Source organism: Podarcis tiliguerta (assembly GCF_965153285.1).
Source record: "Podarcis tiliguerta genome assembly, chromosome: Z".
In the NCBI taxonomy this organism is placed as follows: Eukaryota; Metazoa; Chordata; class Lepidosauria; order Squamata; family Lacertidae; genus Podarcis; species Podarcis tiliguerta.
In genome coordinates, this window is record NC_139553.1 from 36,788,005 (window position 1) to 36,812,807 (window position 24,803).

At 41.5% G+C, this 24,803-nt stretch overlaps 1 protein-coding gene across 5 annotated transcripts in view; it reads right to left on the reverse strand.

Annotated features, from left to right (window-relative positions):
* Positions 1 to 24,803, reverse strand: part of PCDH11X (protocadherin 11 X-linked) — a 726,435-nt gene that overhangs the window by 635,183 nt on the left and 66,449 nt on the right. The window contains exon 2 of one of the 5 annotated variants that reach the window (XM_083422246.1): positions 13,251 to 13,343. The exons of the other annotated variants lie outside the window; for them this stretch is intronic. The gene's annotated coding sequence lies outside the window, so the exon portion shown is untranslated. The remainder of the gene's footprint in view (positions 1 to 13,250; positions 13,344 to 24,803) is intronic. 5 annotated transcript variants of the gene reach the window in all.

Sequence of the window (24,803 nt, forward strand, 5' to 3'; positions counted from 1 at the left end):
ACACACACACACACACACACAGAGAGAGAGAGTGTGTGCTTTGTAATTTTTTATCCATGTCTCATCCACTCAGTTTTAAAAAGGATATTATTAAATGTGAAATAAGATCATGTAAAAAAAATAAATAAGCTTTGCACACTCTCAGGGAAAATCACTAGGATGCAAAACACATGCACCATCATCAAACTTCTGCTACCTAATTTAAATGATGAACCACAGAAAAGCAGCACAGTAATATAAAAGTATAATCCCAGAGAGCGTTTCTAGTAACGATAAACCGCAAGACCACAGTGCTGGTGGCTTGTCAGCAGAAGAGAAAACTGTAGGATGTAGGTGTATTAAATTGTCAAGAGTGTTGGTATGGAAATGAAGAATTGTGCAGCTGACATACCGATTTGGAGTCCTAAAAGGAGAGATCCTCACAATCTTTTTTTAAAATGACCCCTGTACTTCTCCCCTTACCCGCCTCAATATTTATTCGCCTGTATTCAGACAACATTACCTGCCCCGCAAACATGTGAACTCTCAAGAAGCATATTCATCAAAATGAACTTGCCTGCTTAATCTCAACCAGATAAAACACCCTCTGCAGGCAGATTGGGCATAACAGATTTTAAGCACTGTGCAAAAAATTTTCTGTTTTTAAAAAAATCCAGACTTCTTAAAATGTTTAACTACAATATTGCTATGCTGTCATTTAGCTGCTGATGTTATTCTATCTGCTCTGCTGCCTAGATGTGTTTTCATATTTTAATTAGTATCTTTAGATTTAATCAGGCTGCATCTAACATTAGCCCTTCTCAGAGTAGATGCATTGAAATTAAAGGAGATAACTTAGGTTCATAAATTCCAGTAAGCCTGAGTAGGACTCATATTGGACACAAGCCATTGTTTCAAACCTTTTAAGTATGTTTGACTTTATCAGGGTATTTCAAAATAGAAAGATGGTTTTAAATAAAAAGGAATAACCCCCGCCCCCCCATTAAAAGCAGGAGTAAGTGGTTAACTTGATATAGGGCATGCTCTCTATGTTCTACACATTGCCAGGTCAGGGTTTGTGTCACTGCCAGTGTGGCTCTTCCTAAGCCACACCTCCTACTTGCAGTAAAACTCATTAAATACAAGGTGCCAACTTTAGTTAACAGTTCATGGTATGTGTGGGTGCTTTAATGTGTCCTCCTACAAGCGCCCAACCAAATTAGCAAAGCTTATGTATGCCAAGGGAACGACAGGAAAGCAAGGGACTTCAACTGAGTAGCAAACCTCAGCAGGTCACTCATGAATTCAGTTTCCTTTGAAGCATTCTGTATTTTCAGAAAGGCTTCCCAGAGGAGTATTTGCAGCGGCTTGTTAATCTTCCCTTTTGCATCCTTCCTTCTATGCACTTTCACTTGCAAATTATCAATGCAATTCATACTTATTTACATAATGAGGCATTGCAGATAGTGTTAGAACATGGGCAAAAGAATCTTGTACATAGTTATGTCTTTTTAAAAAAATGCCCCCCACCCCCCTTACCAGAAAGAAAAAGGAGTTTTGTTAGACGAGGAAATATTTGGACCAGGTCATTCACATTTGTGCTCCTAATCTTGAACGTACATTTTTAAATCAATACAAATATGACCTTCCATGAGCTCTGTTGATCTAAAGCATGGGACTTTTCTGACCCTCATCTATCACATGTATTGACCAAAGAGCAATCTTTTGTTAGATCCCTGTTTGCTTTGCAGTTTGAAAGAGGGTGGTCCTGTTCAGTGGTCTGCCACAAGGGAGCTTCTAAAGCAGGTGTGATTCGGAACTAAAAATTATCCACACCCCACAGCTGAACCCTATGCAAGCAGAGCACTCACAGGTTTCAACAGTGACAACATGTTAATTATAATGCCCTAATAAACTAAATGTTTTTGAATTATGGTGCTGGAGGAGACTCTTGAGAGTCCCATGGACTGAAACCTATCCATTCTGAAGGAAATCAGCCCTAATTGCTCACTGGAAGGACAGATCCTGAAGCTGAGGCTCCAATACTTTGGCCACCTCATTAAAAGAGAAGACTCCCTGGAAAAGACCCTGGTGTTCGGAAAGATTGAGGGCACAAGGAGAAGGGGATGACAGAGGACGAGATGGTTGGACAGTGCTCTTGAAGCTACTAACATGAGTTTGACCAAACTGGGAGGCAGTGGAAGACAGGAGTGCCTGGCGTGCTCTGGTCCATGGGGTCACAAAGAGTCAGACATGTCTAAACGACTAAACAACAAGTAAACTAAATGGAACAGGGTCCTACTTCAGAAAAGAAAAATACAAAATGCTTAGAGGAAACAACCATTTCACATAGTCACAGCTGTGTGGGTCTGCCTGTCATTTGTTCTTGGACGAAGGTGGGGGGGGGGTACTATGGCAACAGTTACACAAGGAAGAGGAAGAAAAAAAGAGTTGTCTAGCAACAAGAAAACAGTTAACAAAATTGGGGGTAAATGCCTTGGGATGTAAGGAATTCAAACAGCCCTGCTACATGAAATCAATGATCCATGTAGTGTAGTGTCCACAAAGTGACCAAACCATTTAAGCAGAACATGAAGGGAATAAGTGCCTCCCACAAGTAGGTGCATCTCTTAACCATTGGTATCAAGTGACATATGCCTTAATTCAGAGGTTTCACAGACCATCATGACTAGCAGTCATTATTAGCCTTACTTTATCTAATGCCCCTTTAAACTCACGTAAGTAGTGGTTATCGGCCAATTTCATGTTAGTCTAAATACATCCACAGATATATTGTGCTGGCTGTGTAGAAACTTAACTTTCAAAACTTGCAGTACAATGCCTACATCTGCTCTGCCCTAGAAGGACCAGAATATTGCAGAAGGCCATGGTAGTATGCAAGTTTTTAGCATGCATTCGCTCCCAGACATAATCTCAGCATTTTGCACGATATGACAATGACACCACGTTTCAGGGCCAACCAACAGGTGACTGTAGCAGTGTGTTAATTGTGGGTCTACCCCAATCACATAAAAAACAAAAACAAAAAACCAGGAGGTGGAAAGGCCAAGCTGGAAATGATTGGAAAGGGTTTGACTTGCTGAACCATCCCTCATCATCCAATACTTCCCAACCATCTGTTCTCTAATGTTTAATTGTTTCCTTCAGCTGGACTGTAATACTAGAAGCAAGTCCTGTTGGGATTTTCTTTTGAGTAGAGGGAGTTAGGCAAGATTGCAGGCTAGCAAGTAGCAGAAAAGTGCAGCAGCAGCATCCCTCATGTGCATTGTTCTTTTGCTAAAACTAGGTCCATGCCCATCATATTCCACATGTTAACATTGACTGGAGGTGACTTTCGAAGGTTTAAGACAGGGGTCCTTCCTAGCTGTAAATGAAGATGTCTGGGATTTAACCTAAGACCTTCTGAATGCAAAGCAGATCCTCTACCACCAGTGGTGGTCCTACATTTTGAGGGGCCTGAAGCTTGAGCTGCTTTGGGAGCCCCTTTGTAACCAGCAAACCTTTACGACATCTGTGCTACCGACTCTCAAACTTTGCGATTGTTGAAATATATACAGCAAAAGAAATAATTAATTAGAGTCATGCAACTCAAATTAGGTCTTCTAAACTCAAGAATATTATGCAATGTGGACTAAAGCTATTTTGGGCCCTCTTGGGATTAGGGTCTCTGAAGCTTAAGCTTCATTAGTTTTATAGTAGATCCACCCCATCTAACACTGGGATAGGGTCTTTTCCTAATGTGTTTCACATGAAATCCAACTTTGGAGATACTTTTCAACAGTGTGTCTCATCAGAAGCAATGGAAAAGGCAGTGGTTTCTGCTGCAACAGAAACCATTGTCCCTTTCTTTTGTTAACTGCTGTTTAATAATTGTAGACTGGCGACCTCCATAGATCATGTCAGACCTATGGAGACGGTCTCTCTTACAGGGGATAATTATTTCCAACACCATTTTTGATCCAAACTAGAATCTGGGCACAGAGTTATGTTCACATCAATGTGTGAAACCTGTGCATCATTCCACAGCGCAAAAGCCCACATGGTACGAGCAAGTACACCTCTGGCGTGCAATCTGTGTCAGTCAAACACAGACTGAATGTGCTTGAGCTTTTGATGAACATGAGCCAACAGCACAACTTTTTTTTTTCCACCCCTTGTAAGCCAAGCTGTTGACACATACAATTTCAAGCAAAAATAAAATAAAAAAGCTATGGGAATTCTTTTGTTCAGTGCTGATTGTTAGCCACAGCTAGTTATCAACTGTATACCATGGACAGCAACAGCAAAATTATTAGGTACAGGTTTTGTTGGCCTGCTTGTAGTGGCAAAGGAGGGGGGGGGGGAGATTCAATAAAGGTTTTGCCTGCAAATAGTGGACTTCATTGTTTATCATCTCAAGCATCATGTTTTATTCAAGGAACTTGCTAGTTAGGTTGAGTAAGAATACTTTCAAGAAAAGGGGAAGCGGACACAACTCTTCTGATGATTTCAAATAGCAGTCAAAAGGGGGGGGGGGAGAGGCAAGGCCGTCTACGCCAGCACAGAATCAGATATTCAAAAGCTCAGAAGCCAAGTTGCATGCCTTCTCAAATATTTACCAACTTCTCTTAATTAAAGGCTATTTCCCCCCTGAATCAGTTCCACTCTGTCACTTTTGGTATCCATCAATAATCAAGAAATGTTGCACTTAGGAAGAAAACACCACCTGCCTCCGAGACAGGAAAGTGAAGAACTTCGCTGAATTTAACACAAACCAATCCTTTGCAAAGGCCATAAACCTAATCTGATCTTGCAGGTAGCAAGCTGCTGTTACTGAATTGGGTCACCCCAATAATGTCATGTAACACACACACACACACACACACACACACACACACACAATGTAAGTCTGGTTTGCAACATTAACAAGGGAGAGAGCTATGGGGTGGCCTTCCCTCAAGTTTTCCCACAGGACTGGGGAAAAGTCCAACAGCAGGCAAATTCCATATAAGAAGCATAAACCCTTTGTTTGGATCAGATATTCAACTTACTTTCTTGGTTATCTTTATGATCATTTGGATAAGAACACCCCTTTTAATCCTGGATCAAAATCCCAAATGCTCAGCATCCTGAATCCTGTGCCAAATACAAAGTTCTGGTTTGATGGTTTTTTATATGCACAGAACACACACACACAGCCCTGTGCTGGAATTGAACCTGTAATCCTATCTGCATTTTCTTAAAAGGAATTTGGAGCCACAATAGCTGTAGAATCAAACAATCGTAGAATTGTAGAGTTGGAAGTGACCCTAAGGGTCATCTAGTCCAACCCCTGCAATGCAGGAATCTCAACTAAAACATCCATGACAGATGGCCATTCTAGCTATGCTTAAAAACCTCCAAGGAAGGAGAGTCAACCACCTTCTAACACAGTCCGTTCCACTGTAAAACAGCTCTTACTGTCAGAAAGTTCTTCCTGATGTTTAATCAGAATATCCTTTCTTGGAACTTGAATCCGGGATACGATACGATATGATTATCAGGTATATGATGTGAATGTGTGAGTGTACGATATGGTATGTTTGCATGATATGAATGGATGATTGTACGATATGATTGTGATATATCATATTATGATAATGTGTTATTGAGTGTATGTGATTCTGTGATGACTGTATGATATTACAATTGTTTATGGTGTTATGATTGTATGATATATATCATGATTGTATGATATTAGTATTGTATGATAAGATTTTATGTTTCATGATAGTACAATATTATGATTGTATTATACAATTGTATGATTGCATATTATGATTTTATGATAAATGGAACTACAATACAGACATACTTAGTTAAACTATTGGGCTTTGCTATTAAGTGTGTGCACATACAGTATTTGTCTATTTAAAAAACAACAACGATATATTAAAAGTATGGCTATATTTCATTTTGCAGCACAAACACAAACACCACCATATTTCCATGTTTCAACATCTGGCAAAAAGTAGTTGAGTGGAAATATTTCAGATATACTATGACGGTTACCTACTTCATAATCACATGCTGCATTAACTTCCCTGATAAAACAGTAGCACTCAGAAAATAGAGGGCAAAGCAAGCTAGCAATGAAATAGCTGTGCCCCGTGCTTGAACATCAGTTGCACAGAATGAGGACAAAAAGCATGGAAGAAAAGGTGAAGCACTCCCTGCTGATAAGATGTCTACTTCAATTTACTTAGATGGAAAAACTACAGCCCATTAAAAAAGTCCATAATGCAGCAAAATGGCACAGATCGGTGTTAAAAACAGCACTTACCAATAGCAATTAAAGTAATGGAGCAGTGCAGCTTGGCACCAGAAAAAAACACAACGAGGGATAGTATACCCAGACTGTGTTGTTCAAGGAGAACATCACAGCCTTACTGGGATACTGGTGCAAGCGATGGAGCAAAATTTATTTGGTAAGGAGTCCCAACTCTTTCTTGCTTATCACATGGGTTCCAAAACTAATATGTAAATCACAGCATTCACAGGATCATACACCATGTTAGAAGAACCTAATGGGGATGGCTTCTGCCCAGTGGGATATGCATGTGAACTGGTATTTTGTTTAATCTGCCCAAGATTATTAATTTATCTTGGACTAGTCCATCACTCTGCTATTCTTCTGCCTCCTACATCCCTCCATTAACATGCTCTCTTGGCTTTCATATAAAAAAGGGGGTGATGTCCTTCATTTTGCTTTACCAATGTATACTTATCATTTCATTAAAAGAATACTGGAAACTGCCTTATAATGAGTCAGAACACTGATCCAGCTAGCTCTGTATTGTGTGCACTGCTCACCAGCAGCTCTCCAGGGTTTCAGATAAGCCTCAATATGTTCCCTACCTGGAGATGCTGGGGATTGAACCTGGAACCTTCTGCATGCAAGGCATGTTCTCTGAGCTACAGCCCTTCCCCAATTATCCCTTTAAAACACTGGCGCATTTTCTAGCAAATGCATAGTGCACTGTAATTATGAAAGACATATAAACAAATAAAATGTAGATGTAAAAGAAATATCAGAAGCAATTCTAAACAAGGGAAGACAAGTGTGGGGACGGGACTGTTTTATAATTATAGTAAAACTGCATGCTGGCAGATCTCTCCCACCCATATTTTGAGTTGCTTTGAGTTGGTGTGGATTTTTAAAACAAATATAATTTTGGTCCAGCAGGTAGAAGGGAAGTTTGCTCAAAGTCATTCAAAATGGAAAGCAATAATAAATTCATTTTGATATTTGTAATTCCAGCTCAGTCGCATAAAGTTGGTTCATTCTCTTTTTGTCTTTGTTTTTTTCTCTCTCTTTCTCTCTGTCTCTCTCCCCCCCCCCCCCATCTCTCTCTCTTGCTATTATTCACAGCAAGGAAAAGGATAAGGTATTTGTTCTCTGGGGACTGAGTCTTAGCATTCGCATGTTAGATTTCAATTTCCAGACTTCTAATCACAACTTTAAGAAGTTTGCCTGGTACATCCGAGAGGGAGGGAGGGAGACTCTCCTTTATATTACAACATCTATTTCCAGAATCTGCTGGAATAAATGACATACATCCTTCTGTGTACCTTTGCAGGATCGGTTCAATTACATTAATATATTTGTGAAACAGGTTGTCAAAAGGAGATGCAAGACTGAAAAGCACAGCACAGGCAAGCCAGGGGGGGTGGGGGTGGAAATGAAGGACGAAGGACAATTGCTGAGCCTAAGCTGAACACAGCTTTGCCTTCCAATGTACACAAATGGCAAATGTTTCCCCTTAAAATAGGATTGCGAGATTACAGTTGTAATACTGTTAGGGAGGGGAAATGTATTTTAATATTGGTTTCTTGCTCAAGTCGTCTTAAGGCCATTGCAAAATGAGAACACACAGCATGTGCCATTTCCTGCCCTTGTTCTTGTTTCCGTGAGATGGTGAATTAAGGGCTCAACTTTACAATGCCTTACGTAGACTCAGCCACAAAGAAGATGCAAGCACTACACAGGCTTAATTCTATCATTCCGCAACTAATCCTCTTGCCTTCTAGTTTACCATGTTATTCAGGGCACGCCAGATGCTGCCTCCTGCAGGATTACTGTTTGTATTATTATATTATTTAAAATTTATGTTATGCTATTTATTTACTAAATTTGTATCTCACACCTTCAGCAAAAGAAAGGGAAATGTCCTCAGGGCAGCGAATGAAAGAAAGAAAGAAAGAAAGAAAGAAAGAAAGAAAGAAAGAAAGAAAACATAGCATGTAACTAAGATGTACAAGAAATGAAATTTACATGAGATTTACTGTATGAGGAATTGTAACTAAAACAGATGCAGTAACTTGGCCTCAGTGTTGCAGAGGTTCAAAAAGCTGCAGGTTACTAAAGAGCTAGAGTGGGAGGTGGTGTTTTCATTAATATAGGCATCAAGCAAGATTCCCTGGGAAGGGGTTTCGAAAGGCAAGAAGTCACTACTGAAAAGACTACCACTGAGCTTCAACGAGCCCCAAACAATTATCTTAGGACGACTGGTTTGGAAAGAGACCAATAGGAGGTACCTGAATACCAAGGCTTTAAAGGGGGAGTGGGAAATATTGGGCTTTCTGTATGTTGATGAACAAAAGCTAGAAACATCATTGACCAGTGGTTTTCAGCCAGTGTGCTGTGGCACCCTGGGGTGCCTTGAATGATGGTCAGGGGTGCTGCGAGCAACACTGGTCTCTGTCCCTCTTTACGTCCCTCCCACCTCTGATGCCCTCTTGCATATTTGCTTCCCAAAGGCTTCCACAACTGTCTATTTACACTATACTGTTGTAAGTTTGGGGAATCAGCCTGCATGATGCCCTGAGTCCCAATTATTGAGTTCCTGTATCTGTGAGAGCAGAAGATATGACAGCAAGCTTGTCAAATAAGTCTTTTTGTCTGGGCAACTGTAAGACAATGGCCTCACAGCTGTACACTTAAGCACCATGATTAGCATAACCATATAGTTGCTCTGTGCCATAGGGCAAATGAGTGGGCCTTTTCTCCCCTCATCTGGCTGTTTCTTAAAAAAACAGGGCTCTGGACTTAAGTTTTCTGCACTGGATTGGTGATCTTAAAGAGTGGATGAACTTTCTACAGTTCCATTGTCAAGCTCAGGTGGTGGGGTTTAGATTTCCTGGAACACATAGCTTCTGCAGGGGTGGGCAGCTGTATAAAATAAGTCTACCCCAGGAGGCTGATGGATCGAGATGATTTCCTGACTGCTCTTGGAGAGTTTCATGTTGCTTCAGCAGGTGATTCTTTTGACATCCTAGTGGATCTCTGGACTACAGAAATGACCAGGACAGTGGACACAATCACTCCAGGGCATCTCCTCTAACAGAATGGAGCCAAGCCAGCCCCCTGGTTTTCTAGGGAACTGGTGGTGATGAAATAAATGAGATGGTGACCAGATCAAAATTGATGGAAAACTTGGAAGAAGTCCAACCGAATACAAGCTAGAGTCTACTTGAAGACCTACTCTGTGGCAGCGCAAGCAGTGAAAAAGCTATTTTTCTCTGCTTCTATTGCATCCAGCAGAGCTGTTCCTTTTACAACCTTACCCACGTGAGGAGATTTTAGACCACTCGATGGCCCGCTGTGAACAATTTGCTCAGTACTTTGCTGACAAAATCACTCAGATCTGTTCCAACTTGGATGTTACAGTTGACACCGGTCTAGTGGATATAACTTTGGTCCCTGCTTCTTCAATGATAATTGATACTTTTCAATTTGTGCAGCCTGAGAATGTGGACAGCATCCTTGAAAATGTGAGAGCTACCACATGCGCTAGTTTCTTGCCCTTCCTAACTCATTAAAAAGGCCAGTAGGGGACAGACCAAGTGGTAAAGGGAAAAAGCAAGGCAGGAATACAGCACACCTAAAACAAGCAGTTATAATTTCTCAACTGAAAAAGCCGTCCCTGAATCCAACTTTATTGGATAAATTTTGGCCAGTTTCCATTTCCCATTACCGGGCAAAGCATGTGGTAACATCTCAGTTCCAGAGGTTCCTTGATGAGAAAGATTATCTAGATGCATTTCCATTTGATTTTAGGGATGGTTATGGGACAGAGTCACCTTTGGATGACATATGTTGGGAGGAATTGGACAATGGGAATGTGTCCCTGTTGGTTCTGCTGACCTTTCAACAATTTTTGATACCATCAACTATGGTATCCTCCTGGGGCCCCTTGCTGGAATGGGACTTGAAGGCACAGTTTTAATAGCATCTCCATTCCTTCCTGGTAGTGCTGGGGGACTCCTGTTCAACACCTTGATCATTGACCTGTGGGCTCGTCCAGGGCTCCGCTCTGTCCCTCATGCTATTTAACATTTACATGAAACTGCTTGGAGGAGTTGCTCAGAGTTTTGGGGTTTGGTGTCACCAGTGTGCTGATGACAGCCAGCTCTATTAGTCCTTTCCACTTAAATCCAAGGAAACTGTCTTTGTTCTAAACCAGTATCTGACATCAGTAATGGACTAGACAAGGGTGAACAAATTGAAACTGGATGGGGAAACCCTGCCCCTGAACACAGAGCGTGTGCTCCTGGATTCAGTTCTGAGCCTGGATACCCAGGTTTCTGCAGTGCTGAGGGTTAAAGCTGTTCAGTTAAAACTGGTATGCCAGCTGTCCGCATTCCTAGAGATGTCTGATCTGGCCACAGCAATACACACCTTGGTTGCAACTGGCTCTATGTGGAGCTTTATTTGAAAAGTGCTCAAAACTGCTACAACAGACTAGTTACTAGTCTGTTTCAAGGCACAATTCAAAGTGTTGGCTATGAGGCCTAAGAGGCTTAGATTTGCCTGGGCTCTGAGATCTTCTGTGGAGGCCCTTTTCTCAGTCACATCACTCTCAAAAGAACATTTGGTGAGGGCATGGGACAGGGTCTTCTTGGTGGCTGCTCCAAGATTTTGGAATTTCCCTTAGAGAGGCTCCTTGTCCTTCTGCGAGCAGGGGAAGACTGTTTTACTTTGACAGGCTTTTGAGAACTGATTGCTTTTTATGGAAATGGCTTTTCACAGTAAAAACAGCACCACACTATTTGTGCTTTAACAGAATCGTTTTTATATTGTTTTTATTCTATTATAATTTAATTCCCTTTTAACTTTTGTCTTTTAAGCTTTCTGTATTTTATCAGTATTTTTATTTTTGCAAACTGCCTTAAGTCCTGCTGTAGGGAAAATGCAGTGTAGATATATTAAAAAAAATGTAAACTAATGAATGGGGAGGGGTGGCACTCCCCAGGTGTTCAGAAGGAGAGCGTTTCAAGAGTTCTCTGATAGAAACCCCCTCCTCCTTTTACGTTCTTCCCTTTGAGCCTTTTTCCAGAAAGTAAAATGTCACACATGCCATCTATTTCCTCCAACGAAAACTTTGCAGAGTGTGGAAATAGTCAAACAGAACAATTTAACAGTCGCACAGCCCCCGCGGGACCCTTCAGTTAGGAGCACAAAATGTTTTGCCATTTACTTACCCTGGAATTGTCTATACAGCTTAATGATTTTTTAAAAAAACAGTTTTCAAATGTGTGTTTTGCTTTGAGGAATGAGAGGGGGGACTCTTGATTGGTTCCCCCCCTCTTCCCTCTCTCTCTCTCTCTCTCTCTCCTCTCTCAGATGAGGAGAAAATTGTTGAAGGCCCTACACATAGCTACAAAGCAGGTTTATTGCAAATCGTACCTTGTGGAAAAGTGTCTGAACGTGTCTACCCAGAGAGATACACCAGACGTGATATTCAATGTGCCTTTGCATTTAACATGCAAGCTTCCAAAAAATAAAATAAAACAAAGAGCAGCCATTGGGGAGAATGGTCATTACTGGAAATGAAGTAAGTTGGGCAAGAGGGGAATTTAACCCTATCCAGCCTTGTTGGCAGCATATACAATTATCACCTTCCGTGACCGCTATTAAATGCATGGAGATTAAATGCAAAGATGCCCTTAAGTCTGCATGTAGTTCAGCTATCCTCCCTTGTAATTCCTCCTATGGTACAACACTCCTCTTGCCATGATTCACAAAGTGCAGCCATAATTTGGTTGCCCCTTGAAACCCTGCAGTCTGCACCGGGCTGAAAATAAAGTGGGGATATCTATAACAATTAGGAATGTTTACCTATACTTGGTAAGCACATCTGCATCACACATTTAAAGCAATATTGTACTACTTTTAATAGTCCCAGAGAATCTGGGGAACTGTATCTCTGTGTGAAGAAGAGACAATTCTTCCTAACAACTCTCACCATCCTTAACAGAGTTCTTAGGAGACCCCTCTTTTCCACACAGAGCTGCGTTTCCTAGAGTTCCTTGGGAAGAGGGACTGGTTGTTAAATCACTCCTGGAATTCAGAACAAAACATGCAAAAAGACTTTTTGAAGGTATTATTATTATTAGCAGCAGCAAAGCAGTGGAGGATTATATGGTTTAAGGAAGTTGTCCCACTGCATAAAAAAAAACGAAGGCTGGCATTCAGCAAAGTTTTACTCAAGGTGGACCCATTGAAATTGAGGGACTTAACTGATCAAGCATATCCATGAATTTCAATGGATCTATTCTGAGTAGGACCAGTGTTGTTAACCACCTATAGCTGTTGTTTCTAATCTATAGTAAAATAAATAAAACACAGCCATACAGCTTACGTATTGCTGCTGAAATTAATATATATATTATTAAATAGATAAATAATAATTATCAATGATAAGAGCACTGTGCTCTTCATTTATAGTTTATGACCACCTACTAGAACCCACAAAATTGCTAAATAATCCCTAGGATTAGCGATGAAGTATTGCACAGTTATTCTTCTGGGAGTTCAACATCCTCTCTCAATTCCTGAATTTTTCCTGACAGCTCTTCTCCCTTCGTCATCAATGATTTAATTTTGGCTAGTGCACTCTTCATGTTACTTGGACAGTTTTGAGGAATAAGACTTAGATAGCTTTCTAATTTCTCAATGAAAGCTGCTGCCAACACCAAAAATTTGTCTGCATATTTGTGGAAGTCCTCGTCAACTGAATTTTTGTGTGTCGCACAGACCAACCGTATCCCCTGCCTAAGATAAATTGTCCTTTTCAGAACTTCCTCTAGGTGGCTGTTATTCATGGTCAGAACCTGGCATTTATGTGTCAGGTGGTAGGAAGAAAGGATGTTTCCTCTATCTTTTCCCACTAACAGAGTTTGACGTTCTAGTGTAATCTGTTGAATTTCAGCTTGCAAATCTGCAATACCTTCTAGCTCTGGGTCGTGAACTCTGCAGGGAGTTGGTTCTAAGCAAGGAGCTGGTCCTACATGTTAATCCAAAGGTTCCTGGGACACATCTGCTGCCAAGACGAAGCGAGCAAGCTGTGAATCCTGTTGCTGATTATCCAGAGGATTTGAGGCCATAGCAATGATTGCTTTCGTTGACCACCTCCAGAAGCTGCCTTTTTAAAAAAAGGGTGGGGGGAGATAACTTGCCTTAACAGAAATAAGAAAAATACCATTAACAAAACTGCAAACCTATGTAGTCCATTTGTTAAAGTAACCATGGGAGACGAAATCTCTTCTGAAATGGGATTTTCATTGTCTCCCAAACTGCCTTATACTCATGCAATTGCCTGTACTTCACATTTTTTATTCTTTCTTCCCTCCTCAAGCTAAGAACAAGAGCCTGAATTATTACAAAACATGGCCTCAAAATTGCAAATCCAGTTTCTAATCCTTGTTGGCAAACCATAGTGGCAGGGCCACTTCCCTTCCACACGGAGTTCTACATCATTTACTCCACAATTCCTTCAAGCCTTGTAATTCCTGGAGCTTTGAAATATTCTCTCACCAAGAGTATGACTACACTATGAATGTGGCACAGAATAATTTCAATAAAATGGAAACAGGAACAGAACCTAAGAGGAGGGATCTCATGCATGCAAGGTGGGACTGTACAGAGATTATGTACTCTAAATTAGAGTTCATAATTCAATTGTGGCCCCATAGAATTACTGTTGTTGTTGTGGTCATTGTTATTTATGTAGCACTTAATACATATACACACACACACACACACACACACACGGGATGTGGGTGGCGCTGTGAGTTAAACCACAGAGCCTAGGACTTGCCGATCAGTCTCCAGCTGTTAAAAAACCGAAACCTGGGAAATATAATCCCTTGCCAATACATAGATGCAAAATAAGAATGTAAAGATACTGAACAACATGCATATCTGTAAGAAAAACCCAAATGCTTATACCTTTCCATTATGTGGGAGTTTGCTCTATCCCATTCATAATTTTGCTCCTCCAGTTGTGAACTGTTTTCCCTTCTAAAACATCTTTGAGGTTCAGCAACCAGAGCACTGCACACTATTCCTAGTGTGGTTGCGCCATATAACTGTATCTCAGTAGTTGGACATCTGACTTACAGACAGAAGGTCCCAAATTCAATCCCTAGCGTGTTTCAGCAGGACTGGGAATGTTGGTGCTGACCTAGCTGCTCCAATGGTCTGATCAAATACAAGACAGCTTCCTATGCTGCTAAGATTCCAGTGGTCCAGTCAGGACAAGGAAGAGAGGTGGTGTTCCAGCAGGGCTGAGAAGGCCTTTAAGGAATAGAGTACACCCAGACATGAGGATTAGTGCATTAGTTTTCTTGGTTATAACTGTGGCATTAGATTGATATACCACCACATCATGCTAAATTTCATTCATGCCAATGGGTGTGGTGTGGCACAACAAAGGACAACATTGGACCTGTCACAATCCTTTATGCACACAAGTGCTTCTGTTCCCCCATGATTCACCCATGCAGGAGCTATACCACTCCAAATTTCATCATACGTCACGAACCCTGAAAACAGCTGTAAATTTACAGCACAAAACTGGAACGATTTCCCCAGGTTCACAGGGTTGAAAACTGTTCCCCCCCACCCCTCAAAGCAATTAACAAGGAAACAAGCACTAAGCATCCACTAAGTTCCAACAGATTTCCAGAAAGGGCTCTTACATTGAGGGGGGGGGTGTCACATAAAACAGAGATGATCAGCTAAGGGAATGTTAGGAAAATGGAATAAAGTGCTGTTTGAATGTTAAAAGAAAACCTGTAAGTTCACCATTTAGAGCACAAGATAGCGAAGAAGAAGAAGAAGAGGAAGAGGAAGAAGAAGAAGAAGAAGAAGAAGAAAAGACTTGTACTTTCATCAAAGGACAATTCAAACATCAAGCCCAAAGGAAAAGGGAGTCATTTCCTCCAAACATTTTCCTTGCAGTTCTTAGTGTTGAAGATATTTGTGATTTCTTTAAACAGAGAGGGTTGTGGGGGTGGGTGGGAGTTGCTATAAAGCAATAGTAGTCAATATGTTGAAGTATTTACACTTATCACATTTAACTCTTGGGTTGCATTGCTTCATGTTTTAAATAGGATGTTTGCTGTTATTCCCTTCTTTATTTTTTTGCAATTCAATGCTTGTCTCGTGCAAGGGGCTGGTGAGTGCGGACCACTTTGTTTAGGGCAACATTCCCTCATAGGCAACCTCCCAGGGGAACAGAAGAAAGACAAGCTCCAGCGCTTCTTATAATAAGCTGTTCATTTAGCTCAGCTGTTTGTATCTCTCAGCTTTCCATGGGTCGGATGTCAGGCAGGAAAGGGGCAAGAGGCAAAATGGGTGGGGTCAGCATGATACAGTAGTACCTCGGTTTGAGAACAGCCCTGTTTATGAACGACTCGGTTTACGAACTCCACAAAACAGGAAGTAGTGTCCCGGTTTGCAAACTTTACCTCAGTCTAAGAATGGAATCTGAATGGTGGAAGGGCACCGGCGGCGGGAAGCCTCATTAGGGAAAGCACACCTCAGTTTAAGAATGGTTTCGGTTTCAGAACGGACTTCCGGAATGGATAAGTTCATAAACCAAGGTACCACTGTACGTGCTTCTCTACCTTTGTATGGTAGTTTCCATTGAACAACACCAGGGTCAGGTTGCTACACCCACCCACAACTCCCTAATCCAGGCAAGCAAGAAGCACAGTTTAAGGAAACATTAAAGTCAGGCAAAAGCACACAAGGAGAGAAGATAGTGGGGCCTTTGGGGGGAATAGTCCAGGGAAAGAGAGCACAGGCAGGGATGGTGTCCAGGGCCATAAGAAGAGAGGCCTGGATGCCTGCATTTGGCTCCCATGAGAAAGAAAGAAAGAAAGAAAGAAAGAAAGAAAGAAAGAAAGAAAGAAAGAAAGAAAGAAAGAGGGAACACGGGTGGTGCTGTGGGTTAAACCACAGAGCCTAGGACTTGCCGATCAGAAGGTCGGCGGTTCGAATCCCCACGACGGGGTGAGCTCCCATTGCTCAGTCCCTGCTCCTGCCAACCTAGCAGTTCGAAAGCACGTCAAAGTGCAAGTAGATAAATCGGTACCACTCCAGCGGGAAGGTAAACGGCGTTTCCGTGCACTGCTCTGGTTCGCTAGAAGCAGCTTAGTCATGCTGGCCACATGACCCGGAAGCTGGATGCAGGCTCCCTCGGCCAATAAAGCGAGATGAGCACTGCAACCCCAGAGTCAGCCACGACTGGACCTAATGGTCGGGGTCCCTTTACCTTTTTTTAAGAAAGAAAGAAAGCTAGAGAAAAGAGACTCTGAGCTGAGTGTGAAGGACAGTGTGTGGTGTCCTGTAAGAGTAATTAGGCCAGGAATTACCTGGGAGGCTGAGGCTGAGACAGGAGAAGTAGAAGCTGTAAAGAGACAGTCTACTTAGGTCTCATTCCAGTCAGGAGGGAAGAGATTCTTCTAGAAAGAGAAGACTCCCAAACCAGTGAACCCTTGGGTCTATTACTTGGAGTACCCCAGGAGTAGGGCTGTCTAAGGGGTGCGTAACTGACAGGAAGTACCACCTTGTTAAGAACCAAAGTATTAAGTTAAGAACCAAAGTATTAAACGGCAACAGTTGTGCAACAACTGAGAAAGTATTGAAGCAAAACAACATAATAAACTGAAGTATCCTATGTTTTACCCTATGTCTGTATATAATAAAATAGCTACAGGAATGTACTCACAGGCTTAAGCAATATATATACTTCCTGATATAATTCTAAACTGGCCTTTAATGTTCTGTTCCTGTAGCTGTACAGAGTGGGGACACACACTTATGCTATAATTGCTTTCTTAGCAAGGCAGTCGAGTCAAGATTTTTTAAAAAAATAAAATAAAATGCAAGATTTTTAGGAGGTTTGTGGACGTGGCAAAATGGCCACTGGGAAAACAAATCCAATGTGTAATGATTTGTTTTGTTCCCAGGGGGAGGGTTCCTGAAATGTGGCCGAACTCAACAGCAGGTCATTAAGGTCATTAAAAAGCTTCTGCCCTGGATTATTAGAATCATCTTAGAATATTAAAGCTTGATTCAAAGACTTGCAGCAACAGCAAGTAAGTGCTTAGCAGAGACCTTCCAGTTTTCATTTCAGTGTGCCAAGCTGTATTGATGCTGGTGCAGCTGATTAGGAGCTGGGTTGAGGGTTATATTCTGGCATTCATGGGTTCACTGGTTACACGAACAACTTGCAATTTCTATAGCTAAACACACAAAGGGAACGAAAATAATCCAGTCTTTCTAATGCCCCTCCCAATTCCAAATGCCTGTAGGGAGCCACTGTGATCCTGCTTTCTTGCTTTCATTGTGTAAAGAATGACAAGAGCACTCAGCAAATAATAAACGACAACTTAAATACAACGGTAAAGTCAACAAAATTAATGCCTTTAGATTATTTTGTTTACGAAAATAATAATAATAAAGCTTTCACATCACTGTTATGGAATCTGAGTACTAATTGTTCAATTCCACAGCCTGGGGATAATGAATGGCACTCACTTTCTCTCTCTCTTTCCCTTGTTCAAAGTATTCTGCCAATGCCCTTGGTTACATTTAATTTGACATTAAATCAAATGAGCATAAAAATAACACTGGAGAATAAATAGTGCGTATTCTGCATTGCTAGTCTAGCAGGCTATTATAATATATATTTTACCCCTCTGAAATGTTTCCCTCATTATTTTGTTACCATGTCAGCTAGGCGACTAAATAATATTTGCTGATGCTACAGGGGCATGTGAACATGGTGGCATTTGGTCAAGTAAGGAATGTAATAAAGAGCTGTATATATGTGTGTGCATGAGTACACACATGCACATAACATTTCTAGACCACCTGTCACCCAGGGATCGCAAAAATGTCAAAACTAGATAGACAGATAGATAGATGATAAATAGATAGACAATAGATATAGAAAGATAGATGATAGACAGATAACATTAAAAACCTCCAAGTGACAAATAAAACTGCAGCACAGAAGTACAGTACATGCATTTCAAAAGAAGGCATGACATCCACTCAACCAAAGGTCATGATAGGGCTGTTCACACATTACATTCAAGGAGTGTACAACCTGTCTGCACGTATACTTAAATGGTACAGTGAATGTACACAGACTGTGTACACCAGGCATAGTCAAACTCAGCCCTCCAGATGTTTAGAGATTACAATTCCCATCATCCCTAACCACTGGTCCTGGGATGTTGTAGTCCCAAAACATCTGGAGGGCAAGTTTGCCTATGCCTGGCGTACACAGTAGTTGGCCTGCACAAATTAACAAATGTGCACACTTTCATGCGTAGAGACAGCTTGCACCCATCTTAATGAAACCTGATGTTTCATTAAAAGCTGAGGGAGGTCTGGTTGCATAGCATACCTCACTGGCACACTAGTTTTCTATATGAGGGATTTCATTTAAATGGAGAAGCATTCAACCATGTCCTGCAACCTCACAGACACAGTATACCCCCTCTGTGATTACTAGGCCCAAGTCACTGCTCACTTTATAAAACTAATAATGGAAACAGCAACCTGAAATAGCTAGCAACTTGTAATACAATAGGTAGCTGTGTACAACAGGTAGCTATGCACTGGAGTAAATGAAATGGTGCAGAGGCAAATCTGGAGCTCTGGAGCTTATAAGTATGTTTAGAATTCATTAAATTCCATTTCCAAAGAGTTCAGGATAGTAACTATCCTACTGTATTTACTTACTTACTTACTTACTTACTTACTTACTTACATACTTACTATTACATTTATATCCTGCATGCCTTTCCTCAAAGGAGCACACGACAGCATACATGGTTCTCTTCCTCTCCATTTTTATCCTCACAACAACCCTGTGAAGAAGGATAGGCTGAGAGACTGTGACCAGCCCAAGGTCACCCAGTGAGTTTCATGGGTGTACAGTGGTACCTCAGTCTACGAACAGCCCTGTTAACAAACACTTTGGACAACGAACTCCACAAAACTGGAAGTAGGTGTTCCAGCTAGCAAACTTTGCCCCAGAAGATGAACAGAAGCCAAACACCGGCAGCAGAAGGCCTCGTTAGAGAAAGCACGCACCACGGTTTAAGAATGCTTTGGTTTAAGAATGGACCTCCGGAACGGATTAAGTTTGTAAACCGAGGTACCAAGGTACCATAGTGATTTGAACCTGGGTCTCCCAGGTCCTAGTCAAGCACTTTAACCACTACACCACACTGTATCCACACATCCATCTTGTGAGATGAATCACTCACTCTCCAGTCTAACCTAAGATCACCCACTGAGATTCAAATCTGAGTGGGCATTCTATACCAGCTTGAACACATTATCCATTTTATCACAGGACCCCTATGTAAAGGTTACTTCATCCTGGTGTGATCTCATACAAATGGCAGATGAGAAAGGGCAACAGGAGCAAAGCGATCCCATGGGTAAGATTGATCACAGGGACCTTTATTTCTTTCGCAGCTGGCCTTCCACCCTGCAACTTGCTTGGAAAAACCAGTGGAAAGGTCACTTCTGAGAACGAACGAATGAAGAAGCCTCATAACTGGGCTCAGTGCATGGTTCCCTCCCTGCAACTCCACACTGAACTTGTCACTCAGTCCAACATTATGAGCCAGACAAATGAGACAAAGTACCAAAAATTAAGACAGAACAAACACTGAGAGAATAAACCAACTGCATGGGTCTTTCCTGATTAGTCAAGAATTCTGGACCCATATTTGCACCACCGCTCAAATGAGAAGATCTTAGCTAACACCATCATCCCCTCATGTTATATTTGATTAGCTGTGTAATCTCTTTTTCTCCCTGTCAAGTGCCACATTGTTTACTCAGGGCCATAGGATCAGTGGTAGAGCATCTGCTCTGCATGCAGAAGGCCCAAGGTTCAATCCCCAGCATCTCCAAATAAGGCTTGAGATGTCCCCTGTCTGGAGAGCCATTGCCAGTCTGTGAAGATGATACAGAGCTGGATTGACTAGTGGGCTGCCTCCGTCTGAGGCTTTTTCTTTTGTTTCTATGGCTGCATGCCATCTGTTGGCACGGATTAAGCCCTTTGTACAGACACCTGTTCCATTGTTCTTTCTCTTTCTGATATCACCTCTTCTTTCTCTCCCTTTTCCTTCTCGTCCAGTGAGTGAGCTGCCAAAGAAGGGACAGAACTGTTCAAACCTATGGCAAGAGTGGACATTTGCAAACCAATTTTGAAAATTGGGGAAGGAACCACATAACATTAGGGTGAGGGATCCAAATTGCCTCAGGTTGCCCATACTTATCTTGGAACAACCACAGTTCTAAGATTTCCAGAGCAATTTGGAACTCTGACTGGAGTACAGTGGAAAGCAGATCTTTTCACTTTTATTGTTGTTATGCAAGGAGAGATGGGGGAATACATGGCTCATAGTTTGACTGCAATTTACTTCCAATCACCTGAACTATAGTTCAGCCAATGTGATACGTTCTTGATGTTGATGGACTCCCAACTGCCATCAGCCTCAGCCAATATCTTAAGGGCTATCCCTGGTTCTGATTTTTGTTTGAACAAGGGTCAACAGACACGTTATGGATCTCTTGTGCCACTGAATAGGAACATTGGGAATGTGGTTACTGCCCAGATCCAATTCATAACAATGGAACTGAATTATTCCAGTGGCTGGTGGTTGATCAATCTATTCCTACAAGGAACTAAAACAGAAGGTCCTGATAGAATAAAAACTATTTTCCTATCTTTAAGCAATTGTAATAGTCAACAGTTGAACATTATGGCTTGGATTTATTACTTTTAATCGCTTTGTCTGGAGCGAGTGGGATAGACTCTCCGGTACAGTACCTGGTAGTGTTACTTCTAATCCACCAGCAAAAGAAAATTACCTTTCCTGAAAGGAACATCTCAGCCTACTTCCCAACTCATAGAGGCTGCAAGATGTGCCTTTGTATATCAAAAGGATAAAGACGACACAAGGCATAATTGCTCAGTTTTCAAAGAGCTGTAAGATATTTCCCATGGAAAAAAGCTTCCAGACAATAGAATAAAAAACCTAGCCCTAGCAATTTCAACACATTACAGCTCCCTTTGTTAGCTTTTCAAACCATGCAAAAAAACTTCTATCCCTCAAGAGGCTACCCACACCCATTAGAAATAATCCCATTCTTGCATCTCCCATGGGCCACTCTGCATTGAGAGACATTTAAAAGCTAACTGTTCTTACTTCTTACCAACCTGTTGCTCTCACTCTGGAATAGCACCCTCCCCTTCTCTTCCCCAAAATAGCAGAACACCACTTTTAAGACAAGTGATAGAGGGAAGACTCCCAAAATGAGACCATAGCTGCTTGTTACAATTATGATTGGTGAATTGTAACCATCCATATGAAGGATGCAATAAAATACCAATGGTGAAAAACTGTATATATGTTGTTGTTGTTGCTGTTGTTTATAGATTTCTTAGTACTTTGTTAACTAAAAGGTCTCCAGTCAACTTACATTTAAAATCACAAACACAAAGACATTATTGCAGACTTCCAGACAACAATGACAGGGGCAATACTTTTGCAATTGAGCCAACTGCACAGAATCAAGGAAATCTCAGGCATTCTAGCAGCATCTGACACCTGCACAACAGCTACATGCTTCCCTCATGATGCCCAAGTTCATCCTCACAAGCTTCCCGATACGTACACACACACACATACATACATCTGTGCACGTGGTTCAAAGGACAATATTTGAAATAAGCCAGGACAATACTGCATTTAGGGTTTTGTGGACCTATAAACAGGGACACGGTGGTGCTGTGGGTTAAACCACAGAGCCTAGGACTTGCTGATCAGAAGGTTGGTGGTTCAAATCCCCGCAACGGGGTGAGCTCCTGTTGCTCGGTCCCTGCTCCTGCCAACCTAGCAGTTCGAAAGCATGTCAAAGTGCAAGTAGGTAAACAGGTACCACCCTGGCGGGAAGGTAAATGGCATTTCCGTGAGCTGCTCTGGTTCGCCAGAAACGGCTTAGTCATGCTGGCCACATGACCCAGAAGCTGTACGCTGGCTCCCTTGGCCAATAAAGCGAGATGAGTTTCGCAACCCCAGAGTTGGCCACGACTGGACCTAATTCAGGGGTCCCTTTACCTTTACCTTTAGACCTATAATCATTTAAAACTCTGACCTTTCCCAAATAGTATTCAAGTAAAAACACACATTATTTGCAGAATTTGCCACAACTTTCTGTATGGTAGCAGGAAACAAATTCAGCACACACTGCATTATCTGCCATTTATTCATTCTAGTTGTTGGGTTTTTGTTTTTTTAAATGAACTTCGCTTAATTACTTTCTTAATTCTTTAAAGAAATACAAATAGAATGCTATTAAAGAGTATGGGAACTTATCCCAACATCCTTAAAGTAAATCTGCACACTACGAAGTACTGCTGTGTCCTATCGATCTATGGAAGGGGAAATAGGTTCAGATATTTCAGCTGAATGGAGCAGCTAACCTTATACTTTACAGTATTAAAAATGTCACCTTATTTTCATAGAATCATAGAGCTGGAAGAGACCACAAGGGCCATCGAGTCCAACCCCCTGCCAAGCAGGAAACACCATCAGAGCACTCCTGACATATGGTTGTCAAGCCTCTGCTTAAAGGCCTCCAAAGAAGGAGACTCCACCACACTCCTTGGCAGCAAATTCCACTGTCGAACAGCTCTTACTGTCAGGAAGTTCTTCCTAATGTTTAGGTGGAATCTTCTTTCTTGTAGTTTGGAGCCATTTCTTCGTGTCCGCTTCTCTAGAGCAGCAGAAAACAACCTTTCTCCCTCCTCCATGTGACATCCCTTCATATATTTGAACATGGCTATCATATCACCCCTTAACCTCCTCTTCTCCAGGCTAAACATGCCCATTTTGAGGATTAAAAAGTGATAAAAGCATATTCAGCTCTTCCAAAGCTCATCATCATCATTATTATTTTTTTTTGGGGGGGGGGGAGGTGGATAAGTTCCAGCTGACAACCACAATGCAGAGGGTTCAGAAATTTCCAGTGCAACAGTGAGCTGGACCTGATGCAACAGAGCTACAACTTGCACTTCCCATGCAAAAGTACAGAGGGTTGATATTGATGTTAAAAATAATAGGAAAGACCCACAACTGTAGCCTTTCTAGGTTCCCCTAGGCTGACCATAACTCTGAGAGACCTTTGTCAGCTTGAACACACTGGAGATTGGTTTAATTTATTAGCTAATCTTTGTGCAGAGTGTTTTGCTTTAACATCGCAAGACACTGTAAGAGTCCACAGTTATCCATGTTGAAGTTGAAAGAGATTATTATTATTTATTAATACATACAAATCCTGTTTGTAGTCCGTCCGTCCCCCCCAAAAAAGGTGGCATAGGCATTTTGGATCTTTGGCTCAGTTGTGGTCCTGGGGACATCACAATAACATATATATGCCAGCGTTATAAGTGAACCAAAAATTTTAAAGTACAAGGACTTGTTTGGATGTCAAATTCCAGAGTACCATGCACACCCAAGTCTGTACAAAGTAGTTACGAATATTTCCCCTCCAATATAGAATATAAAACCATTGGCATATTGATAATTTAGCATGGATTCTTAGAACAGATACATTAAGAACGAACAGATTACAGAAGTAGGAACAAATATGTTTAAGTGTATTATGCATTATGCATCCATGGAGTTATGGATATGGGATTAATTCTTCCTAGTGTGTGTACTGTATGCATTATCAATTAAACATGTGGTACACTGCCCTTTTAAAAGAAACAGCTGTGACCCAGGAGGCTTGCTGACTCAGAGGTGCAGCCTGGGTGGAAAACTAGTTTGTTTTTAAGTCTGTGTGGGCTCCCAGGACTCTTCAAAAATCTGAGAACCTTGAATCTGAGCAAGTCACAGAATTGTTATTACTTTCTACTAGACCCAGAGAATAGTAAGTCATCTCAGAAGATGTCACCATGTATTCTAACAGAATAATTCATAATGCCAGTGATTGCCAATGTGGCACCAAAGGGTGCCCATATGCCTAAAGAGGCTTTCTCTGGAGCCCACAGGGTCAAATCCACTGAAATTAAGCTTGAAAAAAGTGTTCTATTATAGCCAACAGAATAGGCAGCGGTGACCTTTTGGGCATGATGAGCATAAGTTTCTACTGTTTGCAAATATGCCCGCAGGCCCTAAATGCATTCAGTTCTCTGTTCTGCCACACACACACACAAACACACACACTACCAAAGATAACAGACATTTATTTACTTTCAATCTCCTGGAGAAATACACTTTTGCTTAGCAAACTAGGAACCTTTACTTTAAAAATCTTTTAAATAAACAAGGCCTTGCGCTTTGGAAGATTCTATACCCTTATAGATTTTCCCCCCTGCATGTTTGCTTGTCCCACCCTGTTCCAATGGGAATCAAACAAGTGTGCAAAGGATTAGCCTGAGTCTCCAAGG